The sequence below is a fragment of the Pelodiscus sinensis genome, chromosome 2, assembly GCF_052426305.1.
Source record: "Pelodiscus sinensis isolate ZL-2025 chromosome 2, ASM5242630v1, whole genome shotgun sequence".
Classification (NCBI taxonomy): Eukaryota; Metazoa; Chordata; order Testudines; family Trionychidae; genus Pelodiscus; species Pelodiscus sinensis.
This window is the reverse complement of record NC_143053.1, coordinates 97,982,561-98,002,842: the sequence shown is the minus strand read 5'-3', so window position 1 is coordinate 98,002,842 and position 20,282 is coordinate 97,982,561. Positions and strand designations below refer to the sequence as shown.

Below are 20,282 nucleotides of genomic sequence, written 5' to 3'. Positions count from 1 at the left end.
AAACAGGGACTTTCTAAAATGCAAATATAAGCAACAGTCAGATGGCTTCAATGAGGGAAAAATCAGTTCCCAAATTAGATGGTAAAAATTAGGGCAAGATTCACAGTCTGATGAAACTTGCAAGAATAAGATAAGAGCAGTCAAAAGTCATACAAGTTAATGGCAGCCAAAGGATTAAAGGACATTTATTTAATGTAGCAAGGTAAAGAATGAAAAATGAATACATTAAACATATAAATGTAGATTCCAAAATGAACATCAACATGAAGAGTAAGACAAAGACAGGTGAAGAGCGATGAACATTAAAGGCTAGGTTGTGACAAATCTTACACAGCTTCCCATTAGAAGCCCACCCTTCTACATAGTGATGTGATCTCTTTGGTAAGGAAGTGAGAGAGAGCAGGGGCTGCATGCCCAGTACTCCCTTCTGGATTAATGTCTGCCAAGAGAGAAGAGAGCCTTGGTTCTGCCCCACAATCCCAAAGTAGCTGATTGGCAGAGTTGAGTTGGCAGGAGAAGAAAAGGGAAGCTGTATTCAGGAATCGCAGTAAGTCAAAGAGCCCCAGGAGCAAAAGGAAAGCAGGAATTGTGATTTGAGGCTCAGAGAACCTACTGCAGGCATGTCCAAAGTCCGGCCCGCGGGCCAATTGCAGCCCGTGTTCCGGTTTAATACGGCCCCCGCTTCCTCCCCCTCTCCTGGCTCCCCGGCGCTCTTTTGAACTGGCGCGCGCCCAGCGCGCCGCTTCCGGCCGCGCCGCCGCCGCCCATGGCTTCCGCGGTCCTAGAGCCTGCCCTGTAGGGCACGTCCGCAGCCCCGCTTCCCCGCTCGGCTGTGGGTTCGCTCTGCCCCCGGGCTGCCGTGAGGCCGGCGTGCCCTGCGCTCTCCGCCCACCTCCGACCCTGCGGGCCCTCTGCCTTGGGGCTGAGAGTGAGGGGACGGCCCTCACGCATGTTCACTTCTTCAAATCTGGCCCTCTTTGAAAAAAGTTTGGACACCCCTGACCTACTGGAAAGCTGTAGCTGCAGGCTGTCCTTTACATAAGTCTGCAATTGACAAGACTTCCACTCTACAAGCATTTAAGACAATCATCTCATACATATAGCTATGACAAGGAGAAAATAAGGGTGGCATTTAATAACCAAAAGTCTATTTTATAAGTTGAGTTTAGACTGTCAGTGTTGACAACATTCCTTTAAATTATCAATAGGTGGAATGACCAGATAATTTTCTATAGATTTCTTTACTTTGTTTATTCAGTTTAATAAGTGATTTAAAAGAAATCCCCAAAACATACGACTCATCTTCAGTGTGACCCTCGGTGACTCCCCTATGTATTTTAAAAATTAACAGGACCACTGAATCATACTACTTTTCAACGTGTAATAAATGTTCAAATAATATTGCCCTTTAATTCACCTGAGCTGAAATCACACAACTGAAGAAGTGCACTTTCAAACAAGTGGTTTATTGCTCTAGATTTAAAATGCAAAGTTTCCATTATATTTAATAATTAAAATGCATGCTGTGTTATGGTTGCATTTGGTGACTGAATTAGTAGTACCCCAACTGAGTTAAGCTATACCTTTTTCCTATTAGGGTATATATTACCATATTATCTATTTGTTTAAGAAAAGGGGAGAAAAAAAAAGCACAGCAAGAAAGAAGGAATAAAAAAAGAAATATGAACATCAAAACACACTGAAAGACAGTAAGAACCAAGGCAGTGAGAAGACCTGGCATCAGCAAAATGTAATGGAAAAGCTGAAGTATTTCTGTATTTAAAGTTTTAATGTCTTAAATAGAATGCTTGCCATTAGTCAATGAGGAGTCTCATTCAAAGTACAGGCAGTCCCCGAGTTACGCGGATCCGACTTATGTCGGATCCGTACTTACGAACAGGGCTTTTCTCGCCCCGGAGGACGCGGGCGGCGGGACCGCCCAGACGTGCCGCGGTCCCACCGCCCGCATCCTCCAGGGCGAGAAAAGCTGCTCTGCGTCTCCCTGGTCTGCTGGGGGGGAGATGCGGAGCAAAGCCGCGGAGGACCCAGGCGGCGGGACCGCGGCGCGTCTGGGCGGTCCCTCCGCCCGCATCCTCCGTGGCTTTGCTCTCCGTCTCCCTAGTCTGCTGGGGGGACCCCCAGCAGACCAGGGAGACACGGAGCAAATCCGCGGAGGACTCGGGAGACGGGACCGCGGCGCATCTCGGTCCCGCCGCCCGCGTCTCCCTGGTCTGCTGGAGGGTGGGGGGGCAGCTAGTGCGCGCCCCCCGCCCCCCCCAGCAGACCAGGCTTTTCTGCAGCTGGGGCGCTGCCGGTTGGTCCCGCAGCGCCACTCCTCGGCGCTACTGGACCAACCCAGCAGCACCCCAGCTGCTCTGCTCCAGGCGTCCTGATTCAGCCGCTGCTGGTCAGTTTCAGCAGCGGCTGAATCAGGACGCCTGGAGCAGAGCAGCTGGGGTGCTGCTGGGTTGGTCCAGTAGCGCCGCTCCTCGGCGCTACTGGACCAACCCAGCAGCACCCCAGCTGCTCTGCCACAGGCGTCCCCAAGTCAGCCGCTGCTGAAACTGACCAGCGGCTGACTACAGGAAGCCCGAGGCAGAGTTCTGCCCCGGGCTTCCTGGAATCAGCCGCTGATCAGTTTCAGCAGCAGCTGACGTGGGGACACCTGGGGTAGAGCAGCTGGGGTGCTGCCGGGTTGGTCCCCGCAGCGCCGAAGTGCGGCGCTGCGGGGACCTACCCGGCAGCGCCCCAGCTGCTCTGTCCCAGGCGTCCAGATTCAGCTGCTGTTGAAACTGATCAGTGGCTGATTCCAGGAAGCCCGGGGCAGAGAAACTCTGCCTCGGGCTTCCTGTAGTCAGCCGCTGGTCAGTTTTAGCAGCGGCTAAATCTGGACGCCAGTTCCAACTTAAGTACAAATTCAACTTAAGAACAAACCTACAGTGCCTATCTTGTACGTAACCCGGGGACTGCCTGTAAATGGTTTGAGTCTCGGTGTCTTCTCTTAGATACAGTCACCACAGGTGTAGGGAATATAGACATCATTGTTAAAGAATGGACTCTCACAGGCTGTCAACTCCTTAATCAGGTTCTGATTTTGTTGGAAAGTGTGAAATTATGAAATTACCTATGCTTGGCAATTATGATGGTTTACACAATTCCAACACTCAGAACACCTTTCCTTAAAACAAAATTCCTAGGGCAGATTTGTTCCAGAGAAAATACTTTATTTTCTTTCTTTTCCCTATCTCTTCAGTTTTACTTATTAAAACCAAAAATTAAGCATGACACAGGTACCATTTTTCTTAGGAAAAAGAATGCATGAAGAGTGAAAAAATGAGGAAAACATGGCTGCACTAGTCAACTACAATAGGGCCAGTATTTCATCTAAAGTCTGTGATTATAGGTCTAATAATATGTGGTTAACCTCTCTAACTACTTATACCACAACATATCCATTACTATATTATCTGAGCCCCTAAGCAAATATAGATTCTTCACAAACAGTTCTGCACCACTGTACAATATTTCAAACATAAATTTTAGGGACTGATACTCTTTAATTTCCATTAAAACCTATCAAGACACGGTAGCAATGATAAACTCATTAATTAACCTTATATATGCACAACTGCTGTTTTTTAAAGAGAGCAAATACATTTGTACACTTCAAAAGTTACTCCAAAGCATAATGAATTTAGAGTAGCATTGCAACATCTTCTAAGAAATCATAACCTCAATGGGGGAGGAACGGAGAATAAACAATTTTTCCCCCAACTTCAGCATCTTTTTCACCTGTGAATGGGAAATTGTGAATAGCTGGCATTCCTATAATAGGTTGCTGCTGCTCTATGAGCTGCTTATTATTGAGGAGTAAAACAATGACTTCAGAAGTAAGTCAACCTGCATTCCCTTTCTTCTCTCCTGCTTCTCCCTTCTCCCCTGTTATCCAGCTACTCAATTTATCATCCTACAGCAATCCTATCAGTTGGCATTAAATGAGTCAGAAGGGGCACTCAGACCTATGGCTATGGATACAATTAGAGGAATAGTTAGAAGAAAAATAATACAAATCATGGACAGTTTTGATTTTCTATTGGTTTAGAGGCAGGTTCTATTTCATCCATACCATCATATTTGGGGAAGGATTTGTTAAAGTTCCATTTTTTTATTTCATCTCTTAGAACATTTCAAGTGCCCAGCTTATGAAATACAAAGCTTGAAATGAGAAAATTCTGGTTCCATGTTTTTCTTCTTTTCTGATTAAATTGCATGAGCATATGAGCTACTCAAATTAAAGCTAAATAACCAGTGCCAATACTACTATATTTTGCCAGTTGAAAAAACAAACAAAAAACTGTCAAATATTCAAAAAAAAAATCACACACACATAAGAATGTGCATAAGCCGTGGAAGGTTTGTTTTCAGCCTACACTATCTAAATCAGTGGTAGGGATGTAAAATACTGTTTAATTAGTTAACAAGTTAAACCTTGTGTTTAACTAATTAACCAATTCATAGAATCCTAGAATCCTAGAACTGGAAGGGACCTCTAAAGATCATCAAATCCAGTCCTTTGCCCTCACAGCAGGACCAAGCACCATCTAGATCAGTGTTTCCCAAATAGTGATCCACGGAATCCCAGGGTTATGCGAAGTAAAAATAAGGGTTCCATGAGAAAATTCCATGACAATAGCATTTTATGATTTCTTTAAAAAAAAATTTAAGCACATATGAATTTTATTGAAAACAATGTTCATTTGTGCTTGCTACGATAAGGGTCCCAGTGTAATACCAGCTTAGCCAGAGAGTGAGGACGATGATGTCACTACTCAGTGCTGCACGCGCAGTCAGTCAGTAGTGCAATCGCTTGTCATATACCACCGTAAATCCCCGTACTCACTCTCAGGGAGCGTAGATCACATGGGTGACTTATTAGGGGTTCTAGATCATCCCTGATGTCTGTCTAACCTGCTCTTAAATATCTCCAGTGATGGAGATTCCACAACCTCCCTAGACAATTTATTCCAGTGTTTAGCCACCCGGACAGTAAGGAAGTTTTTCCTAATGTCCAACCTAACCTAAATTAAACAGAGTGAATGAGAGGGTGAGGCTGGAGCATCTCCCATCTGCAGCAAACCATGCGGGCCAGAAGCAGCCTCCCGCGTACAGTGGCCGAGGGGCTGTTCCAGCCCCCACCGATTAATCGTAACTGGTAAGCCTCTCCCATTAAAGTTGATGCTTACCAGTTAAACATTCTCATCCCTAATCAGTGGTGGGCAACGTGCGGCCCAACCCTTTGGGGCTTCACCTGTGGCACATGGACTAACTGTTTGCCCCCTCCTCCCACATGCCTCTTATGCACTGGGGCACTGGAGCCCCACTGTTCCTAAGCTTTCCCCTGCCTCCCAGCACTTCTGGAATACCACGAATCTTGCTCTCAGTCCCTGTTCCTCTGCCTCCCTTCCAGCACTGGAGTGTCACAAATCAGCTGTTCGCGGCGGTTCAAGCTCTGGGAGGGAGGTGGAGGAGTGGACACAGAGCAAAGGTGGAACCCCTGTGGGCCACAGGCTGTTGCAGCCCACTAACATGAAGAGCCACTTATGCGACCCACTCACTATACTTAGTTTCCCATCGCTGATCTCAATTTTTATAATAGTGACCACAGTCACAGTATGTGAAAACCTACGGTCCAAAAAGTAAACTTCAGGTTTGTTAGGCAAATTAGCTGAGGAAAAAAATGAGAAACCCGTACTACCTTCTAAAAAAAATGTTTATTACCCTGACACAATAGACATCTAGAGCACAACGTCATGGATTGCTGTTCATAATAGGCTTAGGGCCAGAAGTGAAAACTTCCAAATATGTAAAGTTAAAAGGTTTGACATTTGAGCATTTATATTCCTATCACTTTAGGCTGCAGGCTTTTTCTTCGTTTCTTGTATTGCATTTCCTGCTATACTATTACAAAATAACGGCTGTAACCTGTTAAAAAGCATAGTTCTTTTCATTTAAACAAGAAAAATATCCTTTCACAGTTTAGGTAAAAGTTGTAAATAGGGCAACTCAAATTCTAAAATAAGAGTAACTAGGAGACATTCATCAGGGTTTGTGTCATGAATCCAAACTAGAAGCATAACATGTGTAAGGAAGGCTTTTTTTTAAGTATTCATTAGCCCCTTGACTTCGATCCTCCAAGTTGTAAATAATTTAAAATGAAAATCTGAACAGAAAAAATAGAAATGCAATTCAAATTATCCCATTGTTATACTAATAAAACTGAAAACAACAGAAAAGAAGCCTGGCAGATCTTGTAGACAACACCCATAAAAAATTTCTATATACCATATCTTTGAATAGGGCATTATGCTAGCACTCGATTCAATCCCAAAAAAATTAGCTCCGACCTGTAACAATCAGGCTATCCCCAGTACAGAATGAGGTTTATGCAGCTTTTCGAAAAAGGGGACGGGGGGTGCCAAAAAAAAAAAAAAACGCATCCCGACTACTTTCACTTTCGAAAGCTCTCTGCTTTTGAAAGTGAGATCAGAATTTGCATATCCTCTTTCGAAACTTCAGCGTAGTCTAGACATAGCCTGAGAGACTAAGGTGTTCTAAGTCTCTAAGGTGCTACAGGATCATTCATTTTTTTAAAGTTTTTCTCAACACACAGTTTTCTTTATGATGTTTCAATCTTGCAGCTAGGTACAGTGTACTGCATCATCTTCTTGCACTGCTTACACTTGACACATTTTCCTTTTTCATCCAGGGAACAAATTTCTTCAAAATATTCCCAGATAGGGTCTCTTTTACACTCAGAAGCCATGTCATTCTGTGGCAAAAGTGTGGGGAAAAATAAGAAGCTGTCTGTGTACTGAATAATGTCTTCCCTTCTTTTTTTTTTTTCTAAACAGTCCACTTCACTGTTCCTTTCTATACTGCCTCCATCCTTTCATATATATTGTCTCTTTGTCTTTAGACGATGTCTCAACTAACTCTGCCACCCTTGGCCCAGGTCCACCAACAGCAAAGAGCAAAAACAATCCTATCTAGCATGTGTCTTCCTTTACATGTTACTTTGAACTTTTAATTTCCATTGAGAAACAGAAATTGACAGCCCAGAACTTTCAAAAAGCAAGAGCTGGCAGTTAGGCTGATCAGACTAGAGCCATTAATTCATTTTAGAGAGACTGTAAGTGTAGGTATAGCCAGTTTAAGTGTAGCATTTAATCATAACTTATTTTTAAATGGAAAAATTAGTATTTTATTGGTTTTTAAAAAATAAAATCTCATTTAAATAAAAAAAATCCATTTTTTTTAAATCATTGATTTTTTTTTTTATCCGCCCTGATACATACACAAAATCAAGGTAAGAACTTAAACTGTTCTAACAGACATGTAATGAGGCTGTCCCTTTAACATTAAGAACCCTAAGCCAAGAATGTTTATAACACTCCTTTGTTCCTGTGAGTTCACAGATCCTAACAAAGCAGAAGAATGGCCATACTGGGTCAGACCAAAGGTCCATCTAGCCCAGTATCCTGTCTTCCAACAGTGGCCAATGCCAGATGCCCCAAGGGGAGAGAACAGAAAAAGTAATCATCACATGATCCCTCTCCTGTCATCCATTGCCAGCCTCTGACAGAGGCTATGGACACCATTCCTACCCTTTCTGGCTAATAGCCATTGATGAACCTAACCTTCATTAATTTATCTAGTTCTTTCTTGAACCCTGTTAAAGTCCTGGTCTTCACAACATCCTCCGGCAAGGCTTTCCACTGGCCGACCGTGCGCTCTGTGAAGAAAAACTTCTCGTTTGTTTTAAATCTGCTATTAACTAGGAGTCACCAAATGAAATTCTTTTCCTTATTCACATTTTCCACACCAGTCATGATTTTATAGACCTCTATCATTTCCCCCCTTAGTCTCCTCTTTTCTATGATGAAAAGTCCAAGTCTTTCTAATCTCTCTTCATATGGGACCAATTCCAAACCCCTAATTATTTCGTTGCCCTTTTCTGAACCTTTTCCAATGCCAATATATATTTTTATAAGTGAGGTGACCATATCTATACGCAGTATTCAAGATGTGGGCGTACCAGGGTTGTATAGACAGGCAATAAGATATTCTCTGTCTTATTTTCTATCCTTTTTTTAATGATTCCTAACATGATTTGCTTTTTTGACTGCCACAGCACACTGAGTGGATATTTTCAGAGAACTATCTACAATGACTTCAAGACCTCTCTCTTGAGTAGTTATAACTAAATTTGTCCCTATCATATTGTATGTATAGTTGGGATTTTATATCTTTACTAGATAAGAACCGATATTAACATATAGGTATGTCCCAGACATCACTGATCATGCTCTATAGCAGTAGCCCCCACCTCCCGGGCGCCCGGCGCGTGAGTGGCCACACCTCCCGGGCGCCCGGGAGGTGGGGGCCACTCACGCACCGGGCGCCCGGGGGCACGCGTCCGGGGGCACACCAGGGGACTGGGATGCCCTTGCACCCGGCGCCGGCGTGTGCCCTAGGCCCAGGGCTGGGGCCGCCAGAGCGCCTTGCGCCGTGGGCCTGGGGCCGGCGCTGCCGCCCGAGCCACGCGCCTGGGGCCGGCACCGGCGCCGGCACCGTGGGCCCGGGGCCGGCGCTGCTCGAGCACCACACGCCCGAGCGCCCGCATGTGCCCCGGGGCTGGGGCCGCCCGAGCGCCGCGCACCCAGCGCCAGTGCGTGTCGCGCGCCTGGGGCTGGCGCCTCCTGTGCGCCAGAGGCGGGACCAGCCCAGGTTGTCGGCAGGCGCACACGAATGTTGGGGACCACTGCTCTATAGAATCCTCAATAATTTCAGGAGCATAACTGGCATTTTTAGAAATAGAACTAGCCAGACTCAGATTCAGTAATTCCACGAAGAAAGAAATAATTTCCCACTTCTCCACTCTGATTTCTCTCTGTGGAGCAAACAAAGTCAGTGGTTTCCACAGACCAGAAATTACATCACTGATAGCAACATCATATTCTTAATATTTTGTAAGTGCTGTGCTGTTTTAAAAAGTAGATAGCTACATACTTTACATCATACCTTAGTTCTAAAACCAATTTTTTCTTCCAGTAACGTGTTCAGTGTTTTTAACTGATAGTTTTCCCTCTATCTATAAGGTGAAATGAAAACACAGAAAATAAGGTAAAGATCCAGAATCAGAAAAATGTATGGCTTAGTGATTTGAGACTTCCAAAAATTTTGTGAAGAGCATCCAACTCTTGTTTGGTTGACTTAGCAGAGATCCTAAACAGTCTCAGAAAATGAATCATCTTTTTGCTGTCCCGGGAGGAATCTCATCACTTCAAGAACAAGTTACGCTGGGACAGACACAAAAGAAGTTTGTACTTCCAAAATCTATGCAGTACTCATTCTATTCAATGGTTAAAGGACTTGATTTTCCAAGGCTGCATTAGGCTTTTTGGAATTAAACCTTATATATTGTTGATAGATATGTTTATCATATATTTTACACAAGAAACATTGTCATTTTGTTCATTTTACTGTTTGTACCAGTGGAAAGTGACATTTTAAAATGCAGTTCCAATGACAAAAATGTTATTTAGATGAAGCCTTTATCACAATGCCTTCATCAATATATGAATACTTTTAAAGTTTTGAACATTCCAAAAAAAGTTGAAGTGCTTGTTTAGCTAGCTGGTGACATGAAAAAGGTATGTAAACAATCAAAATAATGATGATATCTGGCTCTCTCTTTCCACAGATAATGTAAAGACCAGAATTGATGGGGAACCCATCCCACCAAATTCCCTCTAAAGGTGGTTCTCAAATGGGTCAAGTAGGTCTCGGGTGCTCTGAAACTTGTGCCTTTTCATACTGTGTAAGCTCTGTAGGATTTTCTGCACTCTCAGATACACAATATAATAGTGTACAAAATGTAATTTCAGTGCATGTCCTAATACCACATTTTTAAATGAATAGTAACTAGATCAGACGCTGAGCTGTAGTATCTTTTATTAGATAAAACTCCACAGAAAACAGGATGTGATTTTTTTCTTTTTGTTCTTCAAAAAATGATCACTTTCTGCAGGCTCTTGTTTTTCATAAAATGACAAAATTAAATGCAAGAAAAGTTAAGTTTATTCAACAACTGCTGAGAACTTCAATACACAAATGCTACAAAATTTAAAATTATTGCCCTATAACAACCACAATTCATATATATATTTGGCCATAAGTAGGACAGCATATACAGAAATACAAAAATGCACATATGCAAAGGTTCAAGTTACAATTGTTAAGGAAAAATATAACTTTGTATTTCTCAAATTATAGTGTTGACTCACACCAATAATGATTTAGATGCATTACAAGAAATGAAATATTTCATTAATGCCTTATTTTCCAGGGAAGAGCTGCACGGACTTACAAGGAAATAAGGAAAAAGTCTAAGGGTGCATCTACACTGTGCCGTTATTTCGAAATAACAATGCGAGAATCTACTCCGAAATCTGTACAACTCATTCTACGAGGAATAAAGCCTATTCCGAAATAGCTATTTCAAAATAAGGCATGAGTAGACACTCCATTGCTGCTATTTCGAAATAGCCCCTCACCAGGGCTACGTCTAATCTACACCAATCTGATGGCAGAGGGATGTAAATTAGACGTATAGAAAGTGCAAATAAAGCTGGGATTTAAATATCCCACACTTCATTTGCATAATGGCGGCTGCTGCTTTTTTTGGAAACTGGGCTTTAAAAAAAAAAAAAAAAAAACCCAGCAGTTTAGATGGTGCATTTTTGACAGAAATGCCCCATTTCGAAAAATCCTGTACGCCTCAAAAAAGTGCATTAGCCACATGCATAAAGCCGGCCCTGCCAGTGAAGGCCTCCATCCGGCCTGCCCTGAACGCTGAGCCGCCCCACGTTTCCCCATGCCCTGCTTTGGTTCTTCGTTCTGCTTTCAGCTATTTCATCCCCTTCATGTCAGGCAGCACCAGGGCTGAGACTAAAGGATTCAGCAGCATCTCGAGTAAATGGTTTAGTAAATATTTGTTACCCATTAGTAAGTATTAAGAAAGTACTTAATAATCACACTCTTGAACGTAGCAGCTGCCATGGCGAGCAGAGGTGCCTTTTCCCCTTAGCACAGGTGCTACTGCAAAGAGAGAGAGCTGGGGAGAGTTCTCTCTCCTCCCAACAGCCCCAGAGTACCCTCCATCACCCCTAACTCTCAATCCAAATTCATTGTACAGCCTGCACCCGCAGCCAGCGCCCTCACCCCTAGAGATGTGAACAACTAGTTGCTTCCCTCCCTTTATGCCTCTATCAGAAATAGGCAGTGGGGGAGGAGAAGAAGGGAGAAGAAGGGGGTTCTTCAAAGTGGCAGCAATTCATGGATCCTGGGGCCAAACCCCAAGCTCCACGTGGCACTGCTGCTTTGTAACATGCCCTGCAGTTGGAGCCATGTGTTGCTGCTGCTCTAAAATACCACAAGGAGCCTGACCCTGGGCTCCCCACAGCATTTCAAAGCCCCAGCTGACTCCAGACTCCACATAGCACTGCTGTTTTCAAACACCATAGGGAGCACGGGGCCAGTTGGGGACTGCCCTGCTGGCTCTGTGATCCCCGCAGCGCTGGAGCTGTTGCTACGCTTCTGCGGTGAAGGTGCCCTACCAACTAATCAAATAGTCGATTCAAATTGCATCAACTACAGCCGATCCCCAAGTTACAAACGAGTTACATACCAAACGCTTGGCCGTAACTCAAAGTGTTCGTAACTCAGATCCCATTGAGTTACATGGTGACCGCACTGTTCATAAGCGTAGCTCGCGTTCGTAACTCGGGGACCGCATTGGTTGGAAGTGCAGATGGTCGTAAGTCGGAGACCGGCTGTATTCAATTAGTCAATTACTCAAAATTTAACATCCCTACTCACCTCTGCACCCCATGTTGTCCCAACCCTGTGCCTCTCATCTTCAGTCCCACCTCAGTGTCCACACTCCCAGCCAGAGCTCTCATATCCTTGCATTCCAACCCTCTGCCGCAAGCCTGAACCCCCTTCTGTTCTCAAATCCCTTTGGCCCACTCTTGCCACATGAATTTTGTTACATGCACCAGTATGAAGATGTCACACATCACCTTCAAGTTCGTGCACATAACAAAATGTATTCTGATCAGAGGTGGGAAGAATAGGACGGAACACTGCTGCCCGCTTCTGAAAGCAGTGCTAACACCAGCAGCAATGCTGAAGGGTAACACTACAATCCCTCTTACAATAACTTTGCATCTTTCCCCACAACTCCTTTTTGGATCAGGGCCCCTAGAATTACAACACTGAAATTTCAGATTTAAATAGATGAAATAATGAAATTTACCATTTTTAAAATCCTCTGACAATTAAGTTCACCAAAATGGACCTTGAATTTAGTAAGGCCCTAATTATAGCATCTTCAGGACAACCTCTAAGAATACCTGCAATGTGCTCTAATTATATACAGCAATTGAGCTGCTGCTACCTGCAAAGGGACAAAGCCCAGACAGGCCTCATCTAATGTTTTACACTACCAGCAAAATCATTCCTTCTACCAAAACTCCCTGCAATTTTGATTTCCATTTATTATCCCACAGGTACCACAAATTTGTTTCATATATCACAGATAGTAAAAAACATTGTTCCTAAGCTCTTGCAAACCTAAGTTACAAAAGTAACTAAGGTGGCATAAGAGGAGAAAAATTAAAGCAACATTATGTGGATGCTAAGCCACACCATGAATATTACACTTTGAGACTTTTACCCTACCCTTTCTCCCCAATCAACCCACACTTTGAACTAAAAATCAAGGTTTATAGGCCTCATGCAATGAGAATTTTAAGAAGAGACTGAAAAAGTAAGGAGTAAAAGCATGTGAAGCCTGCTCAGGAGAGGGTGCCCAGCCTTAACAAAAAGCTTAGAAAAACTCCAGTCGTCTGAAGAAGTGGGCTGTGCCCACGAAAACTCATAATACGTTTTGTTAGTCTATAAAGCACTACCAGACCATTTGTTGTTTTTTACTTAGAAAAATGTAGAGATGAATAGGGCATTTGGGAAGATATTTAGATATACTGGGTATTGAGGCAGACTGAAAACAATAATGTAATGGCTTCCACTAAGAAATCACTGAAGCCTGCCCTTGTCCAGCGGTTTGCATGGCACAGCTCTCAGGCACGGGGCAGCAGGCAGCTGTTGGCAGGTTGAGCAGTACAATGCAATGCTGACACTAAAGCTATGTAAGATTTCCGCCTGACGACTCCCGCTTTTCACAGGCCGCACTGCAAAGGTCCCTTCAGAAGGCGGGGCGGTTCGCCTGACACCGCTCCCGGGCCCGGGCCAGGGGGGCGCTGTCATGCGCGGCGCAGGCGCAGACCGTCCGCCCAGCGGCAGTTAAACGCGGGGTGTGACGAAGCGGGCGCGAAGCGGAGCGATTGCGCAGGCCGGTCTCTCCGCTGCCTGCTCCCGGCGCTCGCTGCCTTTGCCGCACTCGGCAGCGCCAGGGCCAGCAGGGGCCACGCTGCCGCCACGAGCAACAGGCCTCCGAGCGCCCCTCCCCCGCGCTGCCGCGCGACCGGCCGGGCCGACAGAGCCGCCCGCGCGCCGCGCCAGCCCCACTCCCATCTTGTCAGGCCACGCGCCGGGGAGTGCGGAGCCAAGATCTGTCAGACAGCGGCCCTGCGGCGCCTGCGCAGCACCTCTAGTTAGGCCGCAGTGCACACTGGGAAACAAAGCCACCGGAATCCGAGCGGCTCGACCACCACCTCACTAACGGCACCCGAGTGCTGCCGCTGCGCACGCGCGTTGCTCCAACAACCGAGTAGGGGAGGAAGAAGGGCAGGCCCGCGCGTGCGTACTGTGCCGCCTATGCCGCAGACCGCTCAAGGCAACTGCGGGTCCCAGCTTCAGAGGTCTGTGCTTGTGCGCCCCCTGTCGCCACAATTCAAATCTGACGCGCAGTCTTAGCGTCCCGCATGCGCACTCCCTCGCTCTCTTGTTAGGCTTTTATTATTTTTTCATTTGTTGGGGGGGGGGGGTGGAAAAGGAGAACCCCGATCAACAGCCAATCACAGCTCGCGATGTTTTTCCCGCCCTCAACGGCTCAGCCATTCACGCGCCGCAAAATGGCACTGGAGGCGGGACATGCAAATAGATTGGCTGGCAAACGAGTTCTTGGCCGCCCGCCCACAAAAAGCAAGAAAACGACGGCAGCACAGAGGCCCAAAAAGCCTGGGGGAAAGCGTTGGGACGATCTCGACCCAACAGGTGCCCCACGCGCCCGTAGGAGGCGCCTGTAACGGTTGCAAATGGCAACCCCCGACAGGGAGCCTCCCAAGAAGGCGAAACGGTCGCAGCTCGCTCGGTTTCACTTACCGCCCGGGGGGAGCCGTCCGCCTCCGCTTGTGATGATCTTGGTCACAAGTGGCGCGCCGTAGATTCGCCGTCCTGCGTCACTCTCAGAACGAGGCCGCGTAGCGCAAGGAGGGTGGGGGAGACGTGCGGTGACGTGACACGTGGCCGGAACAGGAGCGCGAGGAGCCGGCGCGTGCCGGGGCTTCCTCGAGGACTCGCGTTCCCCCCGCCTCATGGACGCACAGAGCGGGGGGGGCCGCTGCGTCTCCTCGCTGCCTCCTTGGCGCCGCTCGGTGGTTTCCGAGCAAGTGGTTGGGGGGGGCCATAAGGAAGCAGGCGGAGAAGCGGAGTCACTCAAGTCCCGCCCTGGATCGCCCCCTGACGAGCCAATCTAGTAACACGGTGTCCCTGGGGCCTGCCGGGCGCAGGGTGGGTGGCAGCTGGAGAACCAGCCATCCCAATTACAAACCCTTGCCGGGAATGCTCAGAGTGAGAGACAGCACCACAGGGGCTCTTGTGCCTTTCAAAGGCGAAATGCCCCACGACTCTTCTGCCTTGGATATGCAGCAGCAGCAGCAGCTAGGCGGGCTCTTGCTACATTTCAAACTGGAAGTGCCCTTATCAACTAATTGAATAGTTGATGGAAATTTAATCTACTGTTTAATTAGTTGATTCATTTTTAGCATCGCTAATTTGCAGATGCAGGGCCTAATCTTCTGCAAACTAAACATCCACTGAATATTTTGAGAATTGTATGTGTTGCTGTGACTTCAGGGTTGAACCCTAAGTTTTCCTTGATGTTCTGCAACTTGAAGAGGGAGCCATTGCTTTTGTAGAAGTGTCAGTATAACAAACGTTATGTGTAAAAATAATGACATATAAAAATAAAGAGAACTGATTATTTTTACATGAACATATTAAAAAGTCTGGTGTACTGCACAAAGTGATGAGAATTAAATTTTAACTATATATAAAGAATTTTGAAAATTAAATCTGTTTAGTTTTAAAGCCATCAGGATGTATCTGTTAAAGTGTATTAAAATGAGACATGCATGAACTTTTAATCTAGTATAAACAAAACATGCCTCTTAAGTATTTGCTTTTATTTTTAAAAAGCTATTTAGAAAATACTGTTATGAATTATTCTGCAATTCATATGTTTGCAAAATTGTCATTGATTTTGCTGGGACTTTTGCTTGGCTAAAGAATGTAAGATCAGTTTTGTAGGGTCCAGAACAGGTGCTGTATTAATGCTGCTGTTCAATTCAGCCAGCAGAGGGTATACCAGATGCTTTTAGCTTCAGATTACTGTTAACATCAGGCAGATTAAAATTGCGAAAAGACAATTTGAGCTAATAAAGAAGGAAATTAGAAAACATAACGTGCTAAATGTAGACATTTAAAAGAAGGTTACAATGATTCTCACTGATGGTCGGTTCAGATCAGCTATCTGCTGGATTTGGAGACTAGCATAAAGTGGTGTAGAGTATATTGCCCTAAAGGTTTCTTCTGCACTTATATATATCAGACAAGAGCTTTACTGTACAGTTACATTTATACCATGATGACTGCCAACGCAAGTGAAAGAAAAGGAAACCATGCACCTTTCATATACAAAATTGACACTAATTTTTGAAATTTTGCTCATATGTTTCTGAATCAAATTCTACAAATATAATTCCTCCAGATATCTACCTCAATTACTAATATAAAACTAACAGTCTAAGCCTGAATAGCTAACAATCCAGAATACTTGAACTAGAAAGCTTGAAGAAATGGTTTGTATGGACTTGGAAGCTCAGTTATAATGTCCTGGACAGTCATGCAAGAAAATGTAGTTTAAATAAAATCCTAATCTCCTGTTCCTCCCTGTTAAAAGGGTCTGGGAGTACCATGGAGATGTAATGTAGGAAGACTTGTGCAGGACATTGATAAGATATGAACTACTCCCTCAAAATATGCTCAGTTGCCTGTATTTATATATCAGTTTGTACTGAGGCTTGATAATGGGCAACTTAATGAGAACATATGTCCCATATAGCTCTGTTGGGGGTCATGTATGCCCTGTTCCCTTTTGAGATGGGGAACAGGTCATTATATGCCTGCAGGCAAGTCTGTGTGATGACTGTGGGGCTTTGAATAATGTGGCCTAACAGCCAAAGTCCCTCAACCTGTCATATAGGGGCTGTGTGGCCCAGTGGCCAGGGTCAATGGGGAAGCCCTAACAAGACCTAACAATCCTGTGATAGGGGTAACCCAGCCTCCTTCTCCAGCAGGCTCCAGCCCAGGGCTCTGTTGGGGGTAGGGTTGCCTATCACTAGGTTGGTGGGGATCTGGCTAAAACACACCAAGCTAGTCTTCAGGTTTTCCACCTCCTTTGATTACTTCCTACCCATTTCTCTGTCACTTGTAATCTCTTGGTTCCCCCAGTCTCCTCCCTCTATGGTATCCAAAGCCTGTGGGTCATGGATCCCTGCTATGGGGCAGGCCTATGTGTGGTGAAGTGCCAATGGTGGTTCAGCAGGAGTCTACAGCAGCACCTACTTCTCTTCAGCGATCAGAAACTAGGCTACTCCCTTTATGCCAGGTCTTCAGCCAGAGCATGTCCAGCAGGATCAAGTTGGCATAGTCTCAGCCCAAAGAGCGGAATTAACACCTGAAGATCCAGTATGGAGTCACAAGCTCCAACTCAAATTAGCAAAGGTGCATAAAGGAAAATTTGGGTCCATATCAGCCAAGCCATTCCTGTCCCAATTATGTCACAGACAGGCATTTTAAAAAATCATGTCTGCTTAAAATTTTGGCAGATACTAGTATGAGAAATGCAGTTAACCTGTCCACTTGGTTACTCACTGCTTAACTGTCCCCAGTTACACCCAGGGACTGTGCAGGAGTTCTGTGCAGGAGTTCTCACATGTTCTCACATGTCTCACATGTCATTGCAGTGTGATCCCTTCCTGACAACTAATATTACTACACAACCCCCAGAGGGTGGACTAAAGCCAGAGCCCACTTAAGCTCTGCTGCCCTGGGCAAGGGGTAGAGAAAAGCCAAAGCCCAATACCCCTAGGTGGGGAATAGAGGGGTCTGAAGTGTAAGCCTTGCTGTCTTGGGCTAAAGGTAAATATGGTGGTGGTGGCCCTCTAGGGGCTAATCCTGAAGAACTGGATCCAGACTGGGCTAATATTTGCCCATCCCTAATTTAGAGGGAGAATTGGTCACAGTCTTACTACAGGGGATCCTGACCTACAGTTTAAGAATTGCTGGGTTAGAATGGTTCAAAGGAGAAAGGGGGGGGAGGAAGAAGTATGTTGGGGTAGTCACAACTGTGTCCCTTCCCTTGTGTCTCTTCCCAGCAGTTGCCTCTGTCCTTGCATATTTAAAATCTTGTACAATGCTTAGAAATTTTGGTGATAGGCACTTAAACACAAATCAATACCTGTGGGCCAGATAGAGAAAGAAAAATGATATGGCAATTCAGTAGAATAGCCATAGTCATACCAAAGAACAGAACCCAAAGAAAAGAAAAACACAGTTTGTGCCATTGATGTTCTGAAGAATACAATAATTTAAAAAGGAGTCTGGAATTGGTCCAAGTAGTGGTTAAAAGGAGCCTCATGCAACAAGTGTTCCTTCAATAAAAGTGTTTCTATTTTTTTTTAAATTAAATAAACTGCAACTCAAAATGCTACCACAAGGAGAACTGATTGTTGAAAATTCTTTAGGAATTCTTAGTGCTTTTCCTTTCAAAACCAATATAATGAAAAAATAAACAAAAATGCTTACTTGTTTATTTATATTATTATTTAAGGGAGATAGATTGTATAAAAAAGTCTGGCACAAGGAAAACCCATGTGTTGCTATCCACAAAGGGATCTCTTCTAACCTAAGGAGGTGGTAAATAAAAACAGAGGAAGTAGGCCTAAAAACAGTCAAGATGGCCAAAATAAAAGAAAAAACAACGAATAGTCTGATAGCACTGTATATACTAGCAAAACATGTAGATGGGATCATGAGCTTTCGTGGGCACAGCCCACTTCTTCAGATGACCGGTCATCTGAAGAAGTGGGCTGTGCCCACGAAAGCTCATGATCCCATCTACATGTTTTGTTAGTATATACAGTGCTACCAGACTATTTGTTGTTTTTTCAGTTTACCTGTACAGACTAAATCAGCTACCCCCTGAAACTTCCAAAATAAAAGAATTAGTCTTGTAGTGTGCTCTTATGGGGTACAGGAGTGGCCTGAGGCTGGCTGCGGCAGCTGGAGCTCCAGGCAGAACGCGCAATGGGTGCCCCGGCCTGCAGGGCCGTCAATGGCGTGACATCATTATCGGGTGACCCGTTGAAGGTGGCGCTCTAGGCGACGACCGCCGAGTTCGCCTATACTCACGGGCCACCCCGATGGGGTATATACAACTCACACTAAGAAAGAGCTAACAAGCAGTTTTGGCCTAAGTGGCACCACCTCACTACATATGCAACTGGAGGAAGAGTCTGAAAGAAAGTCATCAGCTCAAACAGACAGGGAAATGGCATTCAGGCTAGGGGGTAGATCTGTCTAAGGCCACATCTCTACTTGCAGAAAGATCTTATTATATTTATTATTTATTAATGAAGATTTCCTATCTCCTAGAACTGGAAGGGACCTTGAAAAGTCATCAAGTCCAGTCCCCTGCCTTCACAGCAGGACCAAGTACCACCCCTGACAAATTTTTGCCCCAAATGGCCTCCACAAGGATTAAACTCACAACCCTGGGTTTATCAGGCCAATGCTCAAACCACTGAGCTATCCCTCCTCCTATGCAACAGTAGTCAATCTTCCAGCATTCGATTTAGCGGGTCTAGTAAACACCTGCTAAATCAAATGTTGAGGGTGCACCGGGTACTCGTACTCCTCTCAAGAAGTAAGGAAAGTCAACAGGAGCCTTTCTCCCATCAACCTCCCACTGTGAAGACGAAGCCAAAGCTCATCTTACTGTAAATTGACTCCAGCTACATTTTTTAAAGAGCTGGAATTGTACCATAAGCCAACCCTCCCCCATACTGTGGACCTGGCCTGAGAGCCTAAGTGTACAGTGGGAATCTTACTCCTGAGAAGTGGATGATTTGGAAGGGGCAGCTACTCCTGGCCCCCAGAGAAGGGATTAGCTTGTCCTTTAGAGTTAAGGAATCCACTCTGTCTTTATTTGGATCAGAACAAAAGAATAGCCATTCTGTGCGAGACTAATTGGTCTAGCTAGCCCTGTAACCTTCCATGCCAAGTGCTTCAAAGGGAATGAACAAAACAGGGCAATTATCAAGTAATCCATCCACTGTCAACTAAGTCCAGTGTCTGACATTCAGAGGCTTTGAGACACCCAGAACATTCAGGTTTGCATCCCTGCCCATCTTTGCTAATAGCTATTAGTCCTGGTTCTTAAGTTATCTGAAATGGTAAATTACACTTCCTTATTAATTTTCTCAACACTATTCCTGACTTTATAGACTTCTGTCGTATCGTCCTTTAGCCATCTCCAATCACCAATGCTGCTCTTTATAATCTTTCCTCATTTGGAAGCTCTTTCATACTTTAATTATTGATCTTGTCTTTTGCTGTACCTTTTGTATTTCTAATAATCATTTTTTTTGAGAGAGAGAGGTGACCATGCCCTGCACTGGAATCATTAGAGGTAGGGAGTAACCAGGAAGGGACTTCTGGAGCATTTCTAGATACTTGATATTGCTACCACTTGGTGCTCTGGTCTGCAATCCTGCAGGGAGGGTGGGCTTAGGCTCGCTCTCAGCCACTTGTGAGATCTGCCTCTGATTATCCTCTGGAGATAATCAGAGAAGACATTGGAAACACTGAAAGAAGACCTCTGGGACTACAGAATTGAGTCAACACCCTTTCCCCCT

At 45.0% G+C, this 20,282-nt stretch overlaps 1 protein-coding gene across 1 annotated transcript in view; it reads right to left on the bottom strand.

Moving 5' to 3' along the window:
* The window catches only part of ZNF407 (zinc finger protein 407), a 456,924-nt gene extending 442,382 nt beyond the window's left edge, over positions 1 to 14,542 (bottom strand). The window contains exon 1 of the mRNA XM_006121401.5: positions 14,407 to 14,542. The gene's annotated coding sequence lies outside the window, so the exon portion shown is untranslated. The remainder of the gene's footprint in view (positions 1 to 14,406) is intronic.
* Positions 14,543 to 20,282: the final 5,740 nt, after the last annotated feature.